The sequence below is a fragment of the Gymnogyps californianus genome, chromosome 10 (genome assembly GCF_018139145.2).
Source record: "Gymnogyps californianus isolate 813 chromosome 10, ASM1813914v2, whole genome shotgun sequence".
In the NCBI taxonomy this organism is placed as follows: domain Eukaryota; kingdom Metazoa; phylum Chordata; class Aves; order Accipitriformes; family Cathartidae; genus Gymnogyps; species Gymnogyps californianus.
This window is the reverse complement of record NC_059480.1, coordinates 10,409,785-10,430,725: the sequence shown is the minus strand read 5'-3', so window position 1 is coordinate 10,430,725 and position 20,941 is coordinate 10,409,785. Positions and strand designations below refer to the sequence as shown.

Genomic DNA, 20,941 nt, shown 5'->3' with positions numbered 1-20,941 from the left:
AGCCCATTCAAGCCGTTGGGCAGAAGTCCAGCCTGGAATCAGCCATAGCATTGCTACATCTTTGGGTGTCACCAACACTAATTGAAATGGCAAGCAAGGCCCTTGCATAGCTAGCTAGTGCCATCATACTCCTTCCATCTTAAATGCAGTTGGCCCAAGAAAACTTGACATTAAAAGCAATGTTACTGGCATTTGTGTTGCTGTGATGCTGTAAAATCCTTAGCAAAATGGGATATGTAGAAACAGCAGCACATGCTAAGACACCCTCTCTCTTCTCAAGCAAGACAATACCACCACATTGCACAGAAAAAAACTAAGAGTTACCAGCCCAGTTGTGGAAGGTATCGCCATGCGTGGCTCCCTGCCTGTGCTGGTCTGGGCACAGAGCCACACTGATGTGTCTAGGATCCACACTAGCTGGGTTAGTGCAAAATCCAAGCTCTCTGCAGTAAGATTTAAATTCTGGTTTGTAGAGAATAGGGAGAAGAGAGGCTCCCTGTCTTACAGTCCTCTGTGAAAAGTCACTGCTTCCCCAAATGCTTAGGGTCTTTAGGAGACAAGCAACAAACTGACTTATTTCTCCAGTAAACTGGGAAAACACATCCTTTACTGCCGCAGAGGTTCCTAAATGAAGCACAGCTGGATGGCTGCCAGTAAAGCCTTAGTATAGTAGTTGGCTAGGGAACAAGGATGCCCTGGCAACCACGCGCTAGCGAGGATGCTGCATAATCTTTAACAAACTGTTGTGAGCTAAGGCTGAGGAGGGAGGGCGGGGGGGTGTGTCTGCTTCCCAGAGATTTACATAGGAGCTGCTGCAGAGGAGAAAGTGAGCACTCTCCATCGATGGAGAGCAATCCTGGAGCGATGGAGCCTTAGATGTTTAAGGCTAAAGAGCCTTCAACAATTTTGCAGGTGTACTTACTCTTTCTTGTATCTACTTGAAGCTGCAAAATGCGACAAGGTGCCTCACCATCATGGGATGGAAGATCTAAGGGAAAGTCATGCAGGCTCCTTTTGAAAATAACAAAAATTAAAGCTTACAGTGAGAAAGGGGGGAAAAGCTGGGTTATGAACTGTAATTGCTTTAGACTACACTGGCATCTGTTTGATCCCTGATTTAGTTTTGTAGCGTCAATCTCTTCCTTTGTGTAAGTAAGTGTGCATCGGTGCACTAGCAGTTAATAGTTACAGGTTTATCATAGGTACTGATGGTTTCTCTTGCTCTCCTAAAAATCTAGATCAGGTCACTTCTTGTATACTGAGGAAGCAAGGTAAGTTCTCTTCAGACAATTGCTACACATCATTTGATGAACCCACCCTAGGATACCTGGGGTAAAGGTTTTAATGCTTTCATAAACCTAAACTTCTGAGGAAGACAATAGGGGACAGACCATTGTCTTAAATAAACCTGCAGAATACCATTGGTGTTGCAGCTATTAACTGAGGCCTTGTGAGCATGTTCGTTAATTCTGCCTACTAATGAGAGCCCAAAATCTACACCAGCTCTTTGTAAGGTGCAGGTGAAGTCTGGTGACTTCCACCACCTTGCACATGCATTCAGCTGGAGGTTCCTCTTCCAAGCTTTTGTGCAATAGGAAAGGCCACTGCTAAAGAGCAGATGTCCTTACTGTAACAAGAAACTCCAGTTCATTGGGCAGTGGAATAAACTCGGGGGCAGATCTCATGTATTTCACAAAGATGGTGTAAATCTTATTACTTCATAGTATTAGTTTATGAAGTATTTTAAATTCCCAGAGGAATCATTATAAAGTTGCTATAGACATTATTATTGCTATAACTGACACAAACAATATTGTGTTCTATAATCTACACAAATGCTAATATTGTTTTGCTTCTTAAGAATACTTATGTGCTTTATAGAATTTGTGTATTCTTCTCTGTGTCCTCTGACCTACAGGAACTTTATAATGATATGAAACATTGATGTTTTGGGATTGGTTTTTACTGTATTTTTTCCATGCAGACTTCTATAGAGGGTTTGCTAATGGTTTATGTGTGTGTTTGAATTAAACCCTTTAATGCTAGGGGAGGAGATCAGTTTGACATGGAATTCAACTGCTGTTGTTTTTTTAAGGAGAAAAGGCCTGCTGGATTTAAGAGTGTTTGAGTATATCTAGTTGACTGAACTGTTTCCTCAAGGAAGTATTCATTCAGTCGATGTCCTGAAGGGTTAAGAAAACAGAAACCCATCGTTTTACTGAGTTGTTGTTATGTATGTTGCCAAGGGAACTGTAGCTGGAATGTTTAAATGTGTTGTTTCTCCCCAAACCCACAAGAGTGGAGCTTGAGTGTCTTGGTGTGCCCTAATCCTTGCAATTAGCTTCTATGTGGTGGGGGGCTTATGGGGCTGAATCAGACTAAATACTTGTTAGTGACACTAGGTAACATTCCCACCATGCTGGATGGAGTTTAGCATCATACTCGTTACTTATGTGAACCACAACCAAAAGCAGAAAAGGGAATATATTAAAAGCCTCCCTTATTGCTTCTGCCTGAACCCCATAGACTTCTTTTAGTAATACACATTATAGAAATCAATGATCTCCAAGGAGCTCTCCTTAAGACTTAGCTAAGAGAAATCATGAGGTTGATTGATCTTGACTCAGATCTTTAGTATCTGTATTGTCTTGCCTCACATGCAATTTAACTTCGCTTCACTGGTGTAAAACTGGAGGAAGTTCTATTGAAACTGACTGTTTCAACAGAGGCGGCAAATTTTGGCCTTGTTTTCATTTTAATGGTTAGGCTTTTGCACTGCAAACGGATCAGTCTGCAGAAAGTCTAATCAAGTGCTCCTCATTGCCAGATCAATTGCTGTAAGAAAAATACATATCTCTATACATCTGTAGAGGTCAACTGTGACTTAGATCTTTCAAGAAGCTGGGAACAACAAGGTGCAAACCCTCCCAAAGCCTTTCATCGTGCCATCACTGTCAAACATTGGGCCTATTCTACCACCATGCTTTTTTCATGAGCAGCTGGCAGCACCCAGCTGAGTCAAAACTAGCTGAGCAGCACTCAACCCCCGGTTGAGTCAAACCTTCTTCCAAGCATAAACTGACCCACATTTTGACTGATTTATGTATTTCTTCTAGTACGTGGGAGGATCTGCATTCAGGGAAATGCTTTCAGTTTTGTACTTGCACCTCCTCCTATCACTCAACATAAGGTTTTTAATACAGCCCAAGATAATTCTGTCTTAATATAATTTGAGCCAATTCTTGTTCCAACAGACATAGAAACCACAGATTACCTCTGTCTTTGCAGATGCCCTTCAAGCACTTGAAAGCCCAATGCTTTCCCAAGACATGGTTTCTAAACACCTGATGATTCTTGTTGCCTTCTATGGCTCCTAAGCAGGACCCACATCTGGAGCTATGGCTCCTGAGACAAAGGTCTCCATCTTGTCAGTGCTGGGGCAGATTACACACATTTTATCCATGAAAAACCTGTGTATACATCCTACTGTGAAGTTCCCTTTTTTGTTCCTGCCTCAGTATGAAACCACTGACCAACAGGCTTTCTTTCTGCATCCAGATAAAACAGTAAGCTTACTCTGCAGCATGTCCTGGGGTCCTCATCCTCCAGTTGTCCAAATTGGGAGTCACCTGAACTGCAAAACAAGGAGGGAGACTGATTAACACTCCAGTCTTCTACAGGCAATGATCTCAAAACTTCTTTCAAGCTCTTAGATTCATAAAAGGTAGGAAACCAGACCCATATGATCAGTGATAGTAAAATCCTGGGGATTCAATGCTTCCATCGGTGGTCAGAGGCCAAGTGTCCTATTTCCACTATGGTCAGAACAAGCGGACAGTGCTGAAGATAGCTTGGGCATGCTGACAGCTCATATTTCCCAACTGTGATGAATCTGATAATTTAAAATAAAAGAGCAAAGAAATAAAGGCCAGATCTTGATCAATTATTTCTGTGGTTCTTTTACTCCATGTCTTTTGATACTGTGACACAAAGAAGGGCAATTCACAAAGCATTAATTTTTTAGTTTATTCTATTACCTATTTTTGTGCTTCATGAAACTCCTGCACAGGTTAGTTTGACCAGGCATTTCTGCACACTTCTGAAAGTGTAATGTAGGGCTTGACTGAGGTGCATTGGCAGGAGCTGAACATGGGTTGCCTGCAATCTCCTTGCCTCAGGTCTGTACCTATCACCCAGATTTATCTAAGTTTTTATTTAAAATAGTCTCTTAGAAGTCTCTTTAGATACCTAAAGTCTCCTAAACTGAAGACACACAGTTCTGAACACAAAACAGAAGGTCTGATATGAGCCGAGTATGCTGTGTAAAAGACAAAGAACCTATAAAAAGCAGAGCGAAAGTGTAACCAAAACCCTGCACTCCTCAGAAGAGTTAAGCCTGCAATGGGTGCTAAACTCCAGAGCCCTCATGATACACGGGGCGCTCCTTACGTCTTTCTTTTTCTTGCCGTTTGCAGCCACAAGGTAAGGATGAGCAAAAACCTGCCTTTTTGGCAGTGCTTCTTTTTGTCATTCACAAAGTTTGTTCTTCTCTTGAGTTTTTTGGGAGATTTTTATTTCCTGTCAGAGTGTGGAGGAGAAAGCTGTTCTTGTCTGTAAGTTATGTGCCCCTTACAGTGCCCCTTAGTTACACTGCACTATATAGTTTGCCCTGGTTAAACATTCCCAGAAAGGGAATAACACAACGCTGTGGAGCTCCTGAGTGTCTTTTGGCCATTGTGCTGCTGAGGATGCAGGCACTTAGGGTTAAACTGAAACAGCACTAGATTCTGGGCAAATTGGTTTTCAGATCTGAGCTACATAGGTAAGAAATATTTCCTGTTTGTATTACTACAATACTGTCTCCTCCATACCTGAAATAAGGGGCATCTGGAGCCTTGAAAAGCAATACTTAACAGCTGTAGGAGAATTTGTTTGATTTAGCCACGTGCCCAAGTCTTCACCTACCTTTTTTGATCTTTGTCCAAACAACTTAAAGTATGCCTACAAAATAATGCTGAAAGTCTTGTATGTACAGATTTTTTTGTAGTATGTAATTCTGCCATTTTTTACCTTGTGTTCCAAATATTGAGGGAGATGTCAAACCGGAAAGGAAAAAATGGTAATTTAATCATTTTTGGATCAAGTTTGGGATGGTCTCACTTTCTCCTCAGCACCCATCTTTAATTAACTTTATCTTGCTCTAAAATGTTTTGGGGAGGGAAGCTAAGCACTGAATCTAGTCAGCTCCTTACAGCTGCTGGGGTTTTCTGAATTATACCTCACTGCATTCATGGCTAGTGGTCCCTTATCTAACAACAGAATGGATCAAACCACCGGATCTAAATAGCAGCTTACATGAAATTTTAATGTGCATCTGTAGTTTGTGACTTGTGTCAGATGCTTTTTCTTTGCTGCTAATATTTGAACCTTGGCCATTCCTATGCATATGTTTTAAAGACGCATCTTCAAGATCAAACACTTTATCTGCTTATAGTTACACTTCTTAAAGCATCATGCAGTCTTTAAAGTTGCAAGGACCTTCCAAAACTAACATGCCTATCACAGGCAAAGTCCATGCAAAATGGTGGATGGTAGAGCAGGTTTTGGTTGTGCATAAAACCATCTGCAACTACGAGACAACAGGATTTTAACAGTGTAAGCAACAACAAAAAAAAAGGCCTATCCATTAAAAGTGCACATTGGAATTACATGGTAGCAGAGAACATGTCCCCACAGCAAATGTACTATTAGTTAACAGAAAAGCCCTTTTCTGATTTGTAAGTAATATTATTGTAAACTATGAATTATGGTTTATCTACTGTTCTGCTAATTAATAACTTTCTGTTATGTTCAATTAATTAATTAGTTATTGGAAATACACAGAGGCAAGCATTCATACAACGAATCAAACCTTTCAGCACAGTCAGATGCTGGGGATGCTGGCATACATGCTCCTTTTCTGCCAGGCTGGAGCTATGTAGAACAACAACAACAACCACAGAAGAACCCATGGCCTTTGGTTAGCCCCTGCATTTTTACACTAGGATTTGTTCAGTTGATATAAAATGGTAACTCAGGCAGTTCAAGTCAACACTACAGGGGGCCTCTATAGGGGGAAACACACCCTAAACTTGCTCCCCAGAGCCCCCTCAATCAGGTTCAAAGAACGCAGTTTTAACCATCTCTAAGATGAACACACACACCCCCCCCAACTTTTACAGAGGCCACCCTCTGCTCACAAAACCTAGTCCCTTCCCTGCAGACATTCAGGATCCTTTGAAATGGAAAATTTATGCTGTACTGAAATAGTTCATACAATAAACAACTAGTGCCATCATTCTGCTGGTATTCAGAGCGCAATTAAACCTGAACCTCATGTGACTACTCCATTTGAGGTGGGAAGGTGGTGGTGGGGGGGGGACAGGCAGCCCACCCCCATATAGTGTTTCCTAATGCAGCAGGTTTTACTGCTTATCCCCCCACCCCCCGTAACGAAAAACCCCTTCTCCCTCCTCACTTTTACATGGGGCACCAGGGCTTGTGGGTGATTATATAACTTACAGGTCAATTTGTTGTTTGGGCAGAAGTGCTGCAAGAATGTGGTATGTTGGCTGAAGCTGTTTGTTTGCTTAAGTTCTCAGAGTTCAATGAGGTCATTTTCTCATCTTCCCTGTGTTTTCTGTATTTTCCACAGACCTGCCAGCCTCAAACAACACCCTCTTTCTTCGCATTAGGAATGGAAACACGTCCTCTGCAGGAATTTTCCACTTAATAGCTCCTGCTTTCCTACCGGGGGCCTCAGTGCACCACCACTGCAATGCTGTATTTCTTTCCACTGCAGTTTGACATTTTGCAGCCTGAACAACGAGCAGCATTCACTCCATCCTAATTTTTTAAAAACATATCTCTGTAGGCACACAGAACGCACCTAGTGCAGCCATCACCAGGGGGAAATGGCAAAGGTATTTAAACATCATTTCATGTCACTAAGGATATGACATTGTGTAGTAATAATGATCTTTCATACAGTCGCTTTTCCTTACTCACCCCCTTCCTCCCCCCTCCAACCCTTTATACACACACACACACACACACACAGACACCAAAGCCTCTGCTCTGCTCTCCCATTACCAGCCAGTCTCATGTTCTACACTTTATTGTAATTGTTTGCTTTTGTGAATTATTTCCTTTGCATAATATTTACAAACTGTGTGTCAGGTCCTGACACTGTGAGGAGCACAAATGCAGATTGCAGATAATCTGAGCAGTAAACAAGGAGCATGCTTTAAAATGCATGGAGTGACCTGTCTGAAAGCAGCAATATTTGCAAACTGTTTACTGCTGAGATGCAATGATGTCGTCTGAAATGCAGGAGCCTGAAGATTGGAGCAAAATGGGATCTCAGACACTCGGTCAAGCACAACCTGTAATTTTTTTATTTGTTGTTTGGGTTGTGCTTTTTTTAAAATTAGAGCTGTATTATAAATTATTAAAAGCTAATTTCCAAAAATCCCTTTCCTGTGTCTAGGAAATATTTTTTAATTCCTTTATAGGAAGATAAATGTATGGAAGTAAACACTGTTTATTGCTAGAAGGAAGGTTTCCCCTGTCTGCGCAGTGGTAGAGTCTCAGACAGCAAGGTCCCAGTAGGTCAGACTGGCACATTGAATTGCGTATCAAATGAAACTGGTATTCTGGAAAAAGAGTGGAAAGAGGAAGAGGGGTGTTAGTAAGGAGGTTGCCCCGGCCAGGAGGGTGGGCCACTGAAAAACAACAAGGGAAAAAATAGGATTGATGATTTGCAGGACACCTAGGGTATTTCTTTCAGGGGATATTACTTCCACTTTTAACCAGGAACAAGAGCTGGTAGAAAAAAAAGCGGCAGGGGCTGACAGCTTTGTGGTGATCAAAGGGACATAGCATTGAATGCCTTCCTTTGCTAGCTATTTATTAGAAAGAGAGAAGGGCTCCTTTGCCATTCTACTTGGGAGAGAAGGGATTAAAGATCAAAAAAAGATGGGGACTGGTCTGACTTCTTTGTTCAGAAAATATTTCGCCTTTTTTTGTGTGTATGCATGCCATGCTGTCCACTATAAGACAAAAACACCCTTCCTTTTTATGGTGTTGCTGCCTTTCTTTTCTCAATGAGCAAAATTTCTGCTGATGAGCAATTCCAGTAGCATCTTTTTTTTTTTTTTTTTTTTTTTTTTAATGTATAGAAGGCCCCCTTTGGGAAACTTAGTTAACTGTCTTTTACCCTGATTAACCTGGGAAATAAAGTTTAAATGCACTGCTGGGATTCTCTTAGGATCATCAGTTCATATAGATAACAGCAAAAGGTGTTAAAATGCACTTCACTGGTGCAGGTGATCTCATGTTGTAAAAGTTATCCCCAGCAGAACAGGGAAGGATTACGGGGCCAAGTCTACATCTGGGAAACTCCGTAAGTGTTTTATTAGCATTAATACATGTATTAATCACACACACAAAGAAGGCCCATCAGGATGGTGGCAAATGGCACAGTGCATTAAACGTACTGTCGTAAGTCAGTGAAATGTGATCGTCTTTATTCCTAGAATTGCAATAAAGCTGTTAAGCAGTCTGAATGAAATTGGGAAAAGCCTGCTTGTATGATTGTGGATCATTGTGGATTACCTGTCATGTATAAAGACTGTTGCCAAAATAAGATGCTCCCATTGCAGAGACTTCGAACAAGTGTGGGATGAATTTGGTATGCTAGCTCTAAATCAGTTGAACTACGCTGCCTATGAGTTTGATCACAGTGGCCTAACTGCTCATTTATATTCTCATTTCTGTTAAGTGGATCGGAAGGAGAAAGTCCCATGCTTTTGCTCCTTCCTCTGCTCCTTTGTTCAGGTTGCTGCTTCCTAGCACAAGAGAGAGTAAGGCTAAATGGCTGTGCAAGCAAGGTTGAGGTAGACACTGATAAAAATAACTGCTGTTGACCAGGCATGTGAGTAACTCAGCAGATGAATACTGTGGGGTTTGAAATGAGCAGCATTTTCCACACTTTCATACCATTTCCATTTGCAGCCCCTAAATTTTGTTTCAGCTTGAGAGTAACCACAAGTATCAAAATGAAACATTGTGAAATATGTGGTGATTTTAGAGCAAGATTTTTTTATAAGGTCTATTACCAGCATTAGGCTAGCAAAACAAATACATGGTGACAATCTTTAGGGTCCTTTTTGATCTCCAACCTTCAGCACCAGCGAAACAAATCTAAGTCCTTTAGTGGAAATTAGGAATGCAACTCTTGGAAAAAAAAAGTCCTGCTATCTGTGCTATAGTCTCCTTTCAGCTATGCTATGTTTGTTGACAATTACCATTCTAGAGTAGCGTATAGGAAAGTCTTGGTAAAAACTACTTTAGCACCATGATAGATGTGATAGTGAGACAAATTATTGACTTTATTGCTAAAAATATTATAGATGTACATGTTCAAATCCTGTCAAGCAGTTGCCTCTTTCATTCCTGTATTAAACACTTCTCTTTCAGTGGATATTTGGAATATTGTATATGTCTATCACAACAGCAGTGACATTTGTTATTTTGTTCATCAAAATGTCACCTGCCTATCAAGATATCTAGGATAAGTAGGACTGGGAAACTTCGTTGAATCATGCACAGGCTTTTTTCTGCCAGCAGATGTATTACAAGAGGCACTTACATTGATGTGGAATAGCAACAGAAGTCAGCTTTCCTGACTGCAAAGTTAAAGGAATTAGCATTTGCCTTGAAAGGATATTTTAGTAATTGCTTCACAACATTAAGGGGATGGACAGACTATTAAACCAGTCAGTCCCTGACAATGCAGGATTGTTCTTATTGTAACTAGTGTTTGCAAAGGACTTTGAAGATGAAGAGGGCTCTGTAGATGTTAAGCATTGTAAGTACTATATTATTTTGAGTGTGTTTAGCTAGGACACTTGGCTGCCCTAAAAGCCTGAAGAAAAACTTAACTGAAGGCCTAATAAGTAGCCAGGTGACAAAAGAGACAGGAAATAGGGATGCTAGATAAGTGGAAAGCAAATTCTAAACAGGGAGGCAAAGAAGAAATTAAAAGCCAAGCCTATAAAAATACAGTGAGATTTTTAAAGTGACACCATTATGACAAATGATCAACACTGTTTCAAATATACTGTATTTCTCCACCCATCCCTGAGTAGATCTTAAGTACCCTTCACCGCCTTGGAGTCAGATTTCATGCCAAAATGTCTGTGTTACTAGTTTTGCAAGTGCTACCACTAATTGAAACCACATAACGTTGCAGATCTGAAATAAGGCAGGCAGGGCATCCCTGCTGAAAAGCTACCCAGCAGGACAAACCCTTTGTTCTCTTTTAAAATGAACTAATTCAAGGGAAATGTTGTCTAAATCATTACTTCTAAATGTATGCAGAATTTCCTCCACACCCACCCCACCCCCCACTATAATTTTCCTGGTTAGCTATCAAAGGACTTTGCTATTCTTGTAAACTGCAAAAATGGTTTTAATATGCACACTTGTCATTTCTAGGTGTATAAATTTTGCTTTTGCAGGGATCTTACATGGCCCATATTGTGATCACCTGTGGGTAGGGTAGTTAATTAGCAGAGTCCAGGTCCTATTTCATTTATAAGAGAGTAATTTAAACTAGGAGAATGATCACAGCAACACTCAGTAATTTAACTCCCTCCTTTCAAAGCTCTTTTAGTAATTATATTTTAGTGGAATATTTTCAGGAAGCTTTTACACTGCTTGTTTTCCTGAACCATGCAAGCTCTCTCCTTTCCCAGCTCCCCTCAACCCTGCCTGTTTGTCCTTCTGGGTAGTGTTAGCTGCATTCCTTTAAGAAATTAGAAAGGATGCAGCTGTCATTATTTGGTCAATCATAAAATCTAAGACATGGAAAAAGTCTTAGGAAGGCAGAGGGGTCATATAATTTCTATTGAGAAAACAGATTGTTCCCCAATACTTTCAGCAGTACTTTCACTTGACCTCAAAGAAAAGCGTAAAAGATGGACTTTTATTATCAAGGCTTGGATTTCCAAGTGGGTCAGTGTGATGTGTATATATAAACATCACTTGATAGCTGGTTTGGAAACCCTCAAAAGCCACCCTCAGCACTTTTGGGGGAATAATTCATTATATAATTTCACTCTGAGCCGCCTCATTGTTAAAAATTTTGGTGCTATAGCAATCATTTAGCTACATACATTAAGCAGCAGTGGAATAGATAATATGGCTGTGGCCCAGACCAAAAGTGTCCAAATCAAAACATGTTCCTTGTCACAGTGAATGGAAAAACTGACAATAGCATATGACTGGTAGCATACAAATAACTTGTTCACTTGCAGCTTGACAATGAAGGCCTTGCTCACTGTGTGCCCCTTTTAGATTGGTCCTTTTGGACAGTGACTTTGAGATTTAGGAAGACCTTCAGGGATGTAAGGACTTACAGAATCCTATTTTTGTTTTCTCTCTGAATAGATATGAGAAAAATAAGTTCATTGTAATGTCAAGATTCCAGAAAAAGATTGTACAGTTTTGCTGTTGAAATTTTGATTGCAAAGTAGTAGACAAATAGGTTAGCGCTTGCTTTTCAGTAAAAGAGCTTCTAAAAGAGCTGGCCTTTACTGATGCTATTAGTATTCCCAGTTAACCATATTCTCATCATACATGCATTACAATTTAAAATGAAATAATCTCATAAATTCCTACCAGTTTCTGTATGTCTGCTTGTCCTGGTTTTGGCTGGGATAGAGTTAATTTTCTTCTTAGTAGCTGGTATAGTGCTGTGTTTTGGATTTAGTGTGAGGATCAGAATACAGATTATACACCAAAGATCAAACTTTTAACATTTATTCATGCTGGAAAATATTTTCTGTATGTGTGTTTTCTTGACTAAAAATTCTTATTTAAGTATGTCAAATAATTTGATACTTATGAAAAATTCCTTCCTGACCATTGCTTATCTTGTTTGTGTGTATGGAAGTACAAATCTCAACAGTTACATCACTTTTAACTTAAACAGCTGGTGGCAGTCTAATTTTTTATTTTCTTGAGTCTATGGCCTTTAGAGACACAGATTTCCAGTCACTGGTTAGTCGCCGAGTACTGGGAAACCTTTTGTGAAATACGGGACTTTAGAGGAGGAGGGAGGAGTTTCCTTTAGAATAAGAAAAGTGTCTGTGGATTTTGTTTGAAGATACAGTGTATGATTGATGATTCTCTATTCACTGGAAAACAGTAACTCTCATTAAGTGAAATGAAAGTACACCAGGGTAAAATGCAGCCTAACTGAAAAAAAGAACTGAGCCTAGGAAATCCAAGCATCAACCTTTTTTTCTGGGCAGTGAAAAGCAAAGTGTGGATGTATTAGGCTTACATTTCCAGTGAAGAAGCCAGATATTTTGTTGCTTTCTATCCGCTATATAGAAGATGGGTCCTGAGCTCTGCCAGGGGTTGCACATTGCTTGTCTGGGCTAATGAGTGAGTTATCAAAATACAAGATTTATGACAGCAGTCAAGAAATTAATGAGCAGAATTATGAGGGCTGAGGAAGCCTTTGCAAATCCCCAAAATAGAGAGAAATCTCTGCTTGAATCATCTTCTGTTGTGAATTGGTATGGCATCTGCTGCTACAAGTCTAAAAGCGGAATGAATAGACAAAGAGTTTCAGATGTACAAGCTATGCTTAATCACCAAATAATAACAAATAGGAACTCCGCAACAACCCTTTGTGAGATCACGCTCAAATTAGCTACACATTCAAGTCTTTGAGCAAAAATTTCCTCACTGCTATTTATGGGAAAACTGTAGTATATATACCAGCCACCGAACTTCCTGCATCACATGACATGGATGATTTTCTAATTGACTCACCCTCTATATTGCTTCATGCGTGGTCCCTTAGGAGCTTTTTTTCACTGCAGAGCTCAGTGAAACTCACTGTAAAGCTCTTCTCAAGAGCACCTCCTGGCCAACTTTTGGGTGTGAAGAACAAAAAAATTAGCACAACATTTTGTGGTGCCTAAGAAAAATGTTTTGTCTGTGAGACTTCGTGTATTAATCATAGCTATATCTATCTGCTTACTGTGTTTTCATGACAAACAGTGTCAGAAGAGCTGGAGAAGAGTTTGTTTTTTATGTAGTGTTTTTCATAGTGAAATTATCCCAGTAGACCTAGGCAAGTTAGGAGTGTTGTCAGAGGCTGTTAAGTGTGCTTACTGGGTAAGCAGAATAGAGCAGTCAAGTTGTGGTTAATGATGATTCACATAAAGCACCAGACAATGCGAACTTGTTTGAGTGGGAGAGTAGGAAAAACTTGGCCATAGAGTCAGAGTATATCAGTATATCCCTAACTTTTTTCCTGCATAAAGGGTGAAGTGTTTTAGGAGTAGATTTCAAAGGTATTAGACACCTAAACAATGCGGTTAGGATCACAGCAGGATTTTCAAAGGTGAAAGCAGAAGGTACTCAATGGGAATTATGAGCCCTTCTTCTTTTTTAGCTGCCCACAAGACTTAAAAGAAACAAAACAGAAAAAATCCTGCTGTATTTCCTCTTGAGGGTCACTGGTCCAAGAGGCATTTCCAGAGGAGCAGGGCTGAATCATTTGGGTTAAGAGGAAACTAGAATAGTAATTGGAAGCAGTGGAGCTTCTTTTACTATTTCAGAAGAGGTACTGGGCCCACTGGAGTTTATATGGTTTACTGCAGAGCAAGATGTATCTCCTGGCACTTGTGGTAGAACCCCTCCAGCACATCTCGACAAGATCGCATCTGAGGCCCTCAGATAGCATTGTGCTAGTGAGCCACATTTACGTTCTAAGTATTAATAAAAATAAAGTAAGGCTCCAAAAAACTCAGACCAGCAGCAATTAGTCTGTTAATTCAAATAATGCTCTTTGAGTTGCTGCCTGAACTATCTCTGCCAAATAGTTTGAGATTAATTAACACCATGCTATGGGTCTCTCCTAATGAAGCTATTCTATTTTGGATGGAGCTCTACCGTAGCCATTGAGAGAAAGAGCATTTAGACATCTACCCAATGAGTGGAGCAACTCGGTGCCTGAGTCCTTATCAGCATCAATACCAATACATAGTCAGGTATTTAATACAGAGTCCTGGCCAGATACCCAGCCACTCAGAATCGCCCATAGCCTAGGGGTTAAAAGTTTCTCAGAGAGTAAAAGGCTCAAAGAGAGTTCTCTTACAACATGGGAGAGTGATGTGGACATTCCTGGATTTTTCATTGCTGAGAAAGAAGAGAAGTTTTTCCAATTTCTTGCATGTATAAATCACGCCTCTCTGCATTTCCACTACTTGGCTTTAAACAAACACAAACATAATACAAATTGATGCCTGAAAGGGAAAGAATATGCTTTTTAGAAGACTGAGTGAAAACAAATGTCAGTTTTGGGTCAACTGAAACATTTCATTCCACCCAAAAACAATTGTTCACACAAGTCTAAATAAAAGGTGCTAGAACCAAGCCATAAAAGCTATTGCCAGAAGCAGAGCTGAATCTCAGTTACTCAGTGCTTTGAGGCTGCCTGGCTAGCTGATGTTCAGTCACTAGAGAAGAAATAGGTATATTTTCAATTGATGAATATGAAAAATGTGGTATCCTTTTGACCTTTTTCTCTTCCTTCCCCACCTCTACTGCAGGTGGCTTCTCCATCATATACCATCTCACCCTCCCTCCCTGCTCTGAGCCACAATTAGCACATATTTTCATAATAAAAACAAGCCTCTCCCTCTGTCCTCCCAGCTGTGCTTCCCACCCAAATTCCCATTATGAATCAAGACAAGTACATGTGTTTAACAAAAAATATGTCTGTCTTCCCTCCCTAGCCTTGCTGCCTTTTTCTACGCATCAACTCAGCTTCACTGAAATATTTCCTGGAGGGCTCCAGAGTTTCTGCTGAGCTGAAGGTGCCTCGACCATCCAATTTCTGCTTCAGTGTTTTCAGAGCAACACATGACCGGAGCACTGGGCAATAATGTCAGGGGTCTCTGTCACACTTGTTTAAGACAGTCAGATGAAATAGGCGCAAAATTATAAGGCAAGCTGGATGGAGACCCAAGCGGAGAACAGAGGGGTGAAAGCCGTACTTATCTTCGCGAATCTACAGGGGTTTAGACTGCAGAGCTTAGCTTACTGACAGGCCACTGCAGGAGCACTTCTGGTTTGAACATTAGCTAGCATAGAGAGTATATAAGTATGGAGGGGAGGAAGAATATCCTAGCTGGGCAGGTTTGCATATATTGTGCTAGATGGATTAAAAAATATGTGCCAAGGAAACTTACCCATGAATGAGTCCCTTCACTATTCGGGCAGAAAATGAGAGGCTTTCCATAGGTTGATATGGCGTGTCCAGCAACTCTTCCCTGATAGGGAAGTACATAGGTTGGTTGGAAATATCACAACATTTTTTCCATTATGAGAACAATAGTTACATTCAACATCCTTCTCCTTGCCTCAGCAGTTCCTCTGGAACGCAATTGAGTCAACACCTATTGAATACCTTAAGACACTCCAGAACGAGCTTATTTGTATTTACAGGTTATCAATAAAAATGCCAGAAATATTTGAAGGATGTATGTTTTCTGAGAGAGGTTTCTGTTCTGTTTCTGTTTAGTGTTGCATGATTTCCAAGTTGAACACTATGGTACCACCTCTTGAAATCTGACCTAGGCTTTTTCAAACCAAAGCTTGCTTCATGCTTCTCAGCCTTGAACATCTGAGCTTTTATTCAGCCTTCAGCTCACTGCTCCATACGATCAACTGAAACTGAGTTTTCAACCTTTATTCCCTTGGCCTTTTAATGACAGCTGAGGTAGCTACCCTAAAGATGAATAATGTTCTAGCCAAGTTAGTTGCAATGTCCAAAACTGGCCTTGCTTGGGTGCTTCTCTGTAAAATTTTTCCCACAACGAAAAACACTGAGGATGTTCTCATTTCAAGTGACTTCTCAACCAACAACCACCACCTGCAAGAAGCTGCAAGGGTACTGGTTGCTTTAGATCAGCTTGGCAGACTGATGCAGAAAAAAGTTATTTTGTGCTCACCTAACCCAGAGGGTTGCATTAACAAGCACTGGGCCTTTCAGTTTGCTGCTGGCTAAAAGGGCATATTTTGTACAAAACTGTTAATTCTAGAGTTCCCTTTTCCCAGTGTCTTACCTCTGTACACAGATTTTCAGGCCTGGCTGATGAACTTGCCAATGTGCCAAGCGTGAGCCTTTGTTAGCAGAGCAGCGCAGGTCCTGAAGCCTGCCAAGTAGTCTGAGCCCTCAGGGTGAGTGGCCAAAGCAAGGGCCAGCTCACAGCCACCGGGCACATGCTGAAATCGGACCCTGAGCCCTTGGGATGGGCACTCGCCTGGCTTGCTCTGCCCGCTGCATGTGCCCAAGTCGAGCACACGTACTCCAGGCAGGTGCATCAGCCTTTCCTTTTTTAAAAACCAAGGCCTAGCTCAAAATTGTTTTCTGTCACTAGGAAGTATTCAGCTCGGTTCTTACCATTAATTATAAGTATTCATAAGGGCATTATCCAGCAAGCCTGAGGGGACATTTAAAGGACACATGGCTATCCTAGTACGTATATCACTATTCCATTGCCTATTTTCATTGCTCTGTGGATACTGTGGACGATTTATATTTATTTGTTCAGGCTTCTACAGGCTGCAGAGGTGAGGGTAATAAGCTTGCCATAGGTAGGCACCACGTCTGTACACTGAGCAATTCATGACCTGTCTCCCAGTTTTCCATTACGTGATCTCACAGCCCGTCCACCAGCTTTGATGCCTCTACATCTACCTTTGTCATTAGGACAAAGACAGTTTGATCCTTAAAAAAAGTGCAGTGGATGGTGTCTCTGCTGGGGATCTGCATTTCTTGCGTACACTGGGTTCGTGCTCCAGAGGGGTGAATCTTGAGAATGTAGTTGTTCCCTTGAGGGCTCATTCTCCTTCTCCAGCAGCCATTGATGGACAACAACATGCAGGCGTCTCCCCTGGCAGAGCTCTCCCTGGCATGGGCCGCAGCCAGTTTCAGAGCCAACCACTATGGATTTAGGTTTCCATCTAAAACCACTGCATCTTATCTGCTCATTAACAGAGGCCAAACAGCTCTTCAACCCACAGCATGGTCGGTTTTTTCCTTCATTCCAAGTACATGTTAAAACATGCTTTTATTCTTCCCAAAACACAGACTGGCTCACCATGACTCTCCATCCCTGGAGAATGAGCCATCTCTGGGACAATCGCCTGCCTTTTGGCTCAGGTTAGTCACTGCCCTAGCTGTGTACGTCAGGCAGCTTGGAGACAGCACTTATCAGCCAAATGGCAGCTGAGAGCAGAGGGGCAGCTTGGCAAGTGGCACGTGGCCAGTGCATGGGAAGTAAGATGGCTTGAATGCAGAGGGGGAAGGGATTGTGGGCTCTCTATAGCAGTACAGGTACCATATGCTCATAGTCAGCCCTGGATGGCATGGATGGTTTGGAGCAAGACAGTTAATAGATCCTTTATTGCAGCCAGTATTCTGTACTATTTGCACCAGAGTCAAACAGATCTTGTTCTCCCGCAGCTCCTTTGGAAGGAAACCCTGTCCTGACTCTCCTATGTCAGGCACAAGATGATACCTGGAAAGTAGGATGAGCATCTAAACAAACTATCTTCACCCTGATCTTGATGCTGAGAAGAACCTTTGGTGATCGGAGTGACTCAGCAAAGGGCATGGTAAGGGACCCTAGGATTCAAAGTACTTGGTCAGCATCTTCTGGGAGCAGGGATCTGCAAGTAGTACTGCCTTTCCACCGGCCTTCAGGCATGTCAGAGTGCAAAGACTTAGGTAAAACTTTTTGATAATCCTGTAGACATGAGGAGTGAACTGCACCAAATGACCATGAGGAAAACCACACCTGTTTATATTATGTTTATACCTGGTGAAACTTCTCGGAGAAGGCACTTTTTTTTCTTTTTTTGCTTAAGCGTACACTTTGCCTGCATAAAATTAATTCTAGGCACAGATTGTACCTTGGGAAGATAGAGTTCAAGGTAATAGATTTTTTTTTCTATTTGGTTGTTAATTTATTATTTGGGCAATGCTGAAAACATGCTAAATGCTGTACAAGCATGCCCAGGCAAAAAAAAAAAAAAGTAAATTGTATCATTTACAGAGAACAGGCTGCTGCAGACTTTCTGCTGGGGTAATCAGGCAGGGGAGAAAGGATTAATGTCTCTGCATTATTAAGCTTTGGTGTGCTTGTCATAACCTTCCACTAGCTTTTGCGTTTACTCACTAAAACCTGGCTACCAGATGGCATTATTTGGCTTTGCCTATGCTTCTGAGACACCCTAGTATCATCCTGTATTCTATCCAGAACCCCTTGGTGTGTTGTTGTACAGTAAGTAGAGTGAGTCTGGCACCTTTCATTAGCAAACCATGCAATAAATAGCACAAGATCCCCAGGAACAAGCTGGTGCTGTTTTAATGCTCATTTAAGTCTAGCATTTTTCTGGCCAATCTTCTCTGGATTTTAATTTATATCGTCATTTCATATTTCTATTTTTGTTTCTGAAAACTTGTTTTCTTTTTACCTTCCTGCATCAGGAAAAGCAGGCATAAAAGCTTCAATCAATTCATTTCTCTCCCATTAGTTTTCTGTCTTTATAATTCTAACGGCAGTATTGATTGGAGTTAACCCCTAAATTTGCTGGTATAAATAAAAAGCAAATTGGCCCAAATATATTTCCCATCATCTTCCAAGTATTTATTTCCTGCAGTGTTTTTTGGTACTCTGCCTCACCCCAGTGATGCCTGTCAATATTTTTGGCTTTTAACACGCATTATACAAAAATATTCAACAAAACTAAGTTCTGAAAACAGGATTTTCCCGCCATTAAGTCTTTATGAAGAAACTCATGAGGTTAAGAAGTTATGGCATTTCATAATCAGTTGAGCAATCATCTTCATATACTACTGATAGTTAAATTTTAGTTCTATTTCTATTCTTCTTGTATTTTCTATTCTGTTAAGTTTGGGGCAACCCTTTATAGCACTGACTGCTGCTGTGAGCTGTATCTTTCATCTCCCAGCTAGCTGAAGTACCTGTGGTGGCTACCTCCAGCCTTAGGCAATGCAGAACTGTGTTTTGTAGTCTACAGAGTTGTTTTTAACAGTTCTGGGGAACAATCACATCTATTAAAAGTTCCAGAAGCTCTTTTAAAACAGGCAGCTAGTAAGCTCTTAACTATGAGCTTTTATCTGTCAAGACTGGCATAAAAATCCCCAGGTGAAAAAAGAAGTTTGGCCCTTCAGCCTCAGTTCTCTTAAGGAAACCACTACAGACCCTGCAAGATATGTGGCTCAGTGTAAGATTAACTGAAGGACGCCTTTAGACCTGATGTTCTCCGAGTGCTCAGACTAGGCAGTGAATCCTGAGCTGCTTCTGGCTGTGGCTATGTAGACAGGCCCTGGGCCCCCGCTGCCTCTCCAGCTCTTCTCTGCAAAGGTCACTTCCTTGGAGTCAGACCAGGACTTTTGCAAATATTGGCTGTACTGACAAAGCGTGTGCATGGGGCATGGACTCTGCATTAGGAAAATCCCTCAGCAGGATCTATTTAAGATTATTTCATGACTGCTTGTTATTACCTAATATTAAAGGTATAAAAGGAAAATTCATGGTCATTTGCCTATATATGCAAGGGAGAATCTTGACATCTTGCTGCCATGAGTTGTGTTGTCTCTTGCAGTAAACCTTCAGACAGGGCCTGGTGCAAACTACAGAGCCTGTGCACTTCTACACACATTTGCCTGTGAGCTGAATTCCATTTTCTGTAGCTAAAGCTCGAGGACCTCAAAGTATGGTTACAAAATTTTAGGACTCCACAGTTCCCTTTGGCAGTGCCTCCAAGTAATGGCTTTTGTTCTGTCAAGCTTGAAAGGTCTTGCAGTTAAATTACATATAGATATCTGAAGATGAAGCAGTGAACATAGTGAGTATCAGTAGCCATTCAGTCACAGTATTTCCATAATGTAATTGCTTGCCCATTTAGTTAAATAATGTATCTAAGCAAAATACATCTCTGCAGCAATAACATATTCTACATATTAAACCAGATCTGTCACCTACTTTTGGATTCTTCTAGTGATAGTAGAGAAACTCCAGTGACATGAAGAGTAGGAATAAACATTTTTAACTTGGTCACATGTTCTCAGTATTTCTATAGGACTGAGTTCTGCCACAAAGACATCATCTGTGCTTGAACATTTGCTTATTTTTCTCTCTTTATAATCCAAAGTGGAACATAGGACAAAGGTAAATACCCTCCTGAAATGTACCACAGTACAAAGCCATTTCTTGTAAGAAGGAATCACAGATGTTGTCTTCTTTTTTCTCTCTCATCAGATAGTTCAGTGCCATCTTTTCTTTTTTTCCAGTGACTGCATCGTAAATTCATCTGTTGCACTTTTTAGGTAATTTAGACCAACTTCTTATTGACGCCGTGTAGGAATAGCCCAATGATAAATAAGAAAGATGTCAGATATTTATGTTGATGCACTAGCCATATAAGAGGCTTCCTGCAGCTTTCATTTGTTAGCTTCTTCTCAAGTCTGCAAGGTAAGGTCTGCAGTTACAGACCTGTTTACCACAGATACATTTGCCTAAGCCCTTGTCTTGCTTGCAGGGCAGTGTGTTTTAGGCAACAACAGGGCCTGGTGGGAAGACCAGCATTAAACCAAAAGACGCATTTGTTGCGTCTGAAGACCCTGCACTAGGGAAGTGGCTTCTGGTTGCATTATTCTCTGTGCAGCAGAGGAGACATTTGCATTTCTTTACAGGGTTTGTGAATTTGCACAGTTAATATCAATCAATGAATCTGCCATCTAGGATCTCTCAGGAAACAGAGTTGCATTAACTGCATTCTC

At 41.0% G+C, this 20,941-nt stretch overlaps 1 long non-coding RNA gene across 1 annotated transcript in view; it reads right to left on the bottom strand.

Annotated features, from left to right (window-relative positions):
* Positions 1-953: 953 nt before the first annotated feature.
* Positions 954-20,941, bottom strand: part of LOC127020365 (uncharacterized) — a 78,732-nt gene continuing 58,744 nt past the window's right edge. The window contains exons 3-4 of the long non-coding RNA XR_007767065.1: positions 3,577-3,634; positions 954-1,011 (exon numbers count right to left, since the gene is read on the bottom strand). This is a non-coding gene — a long non-coding RNA (uncharacterized LOC127020365). The remainder of the gene's footprint in view (positions 1,012-3,576; positions 3,635-20,941) is intronic.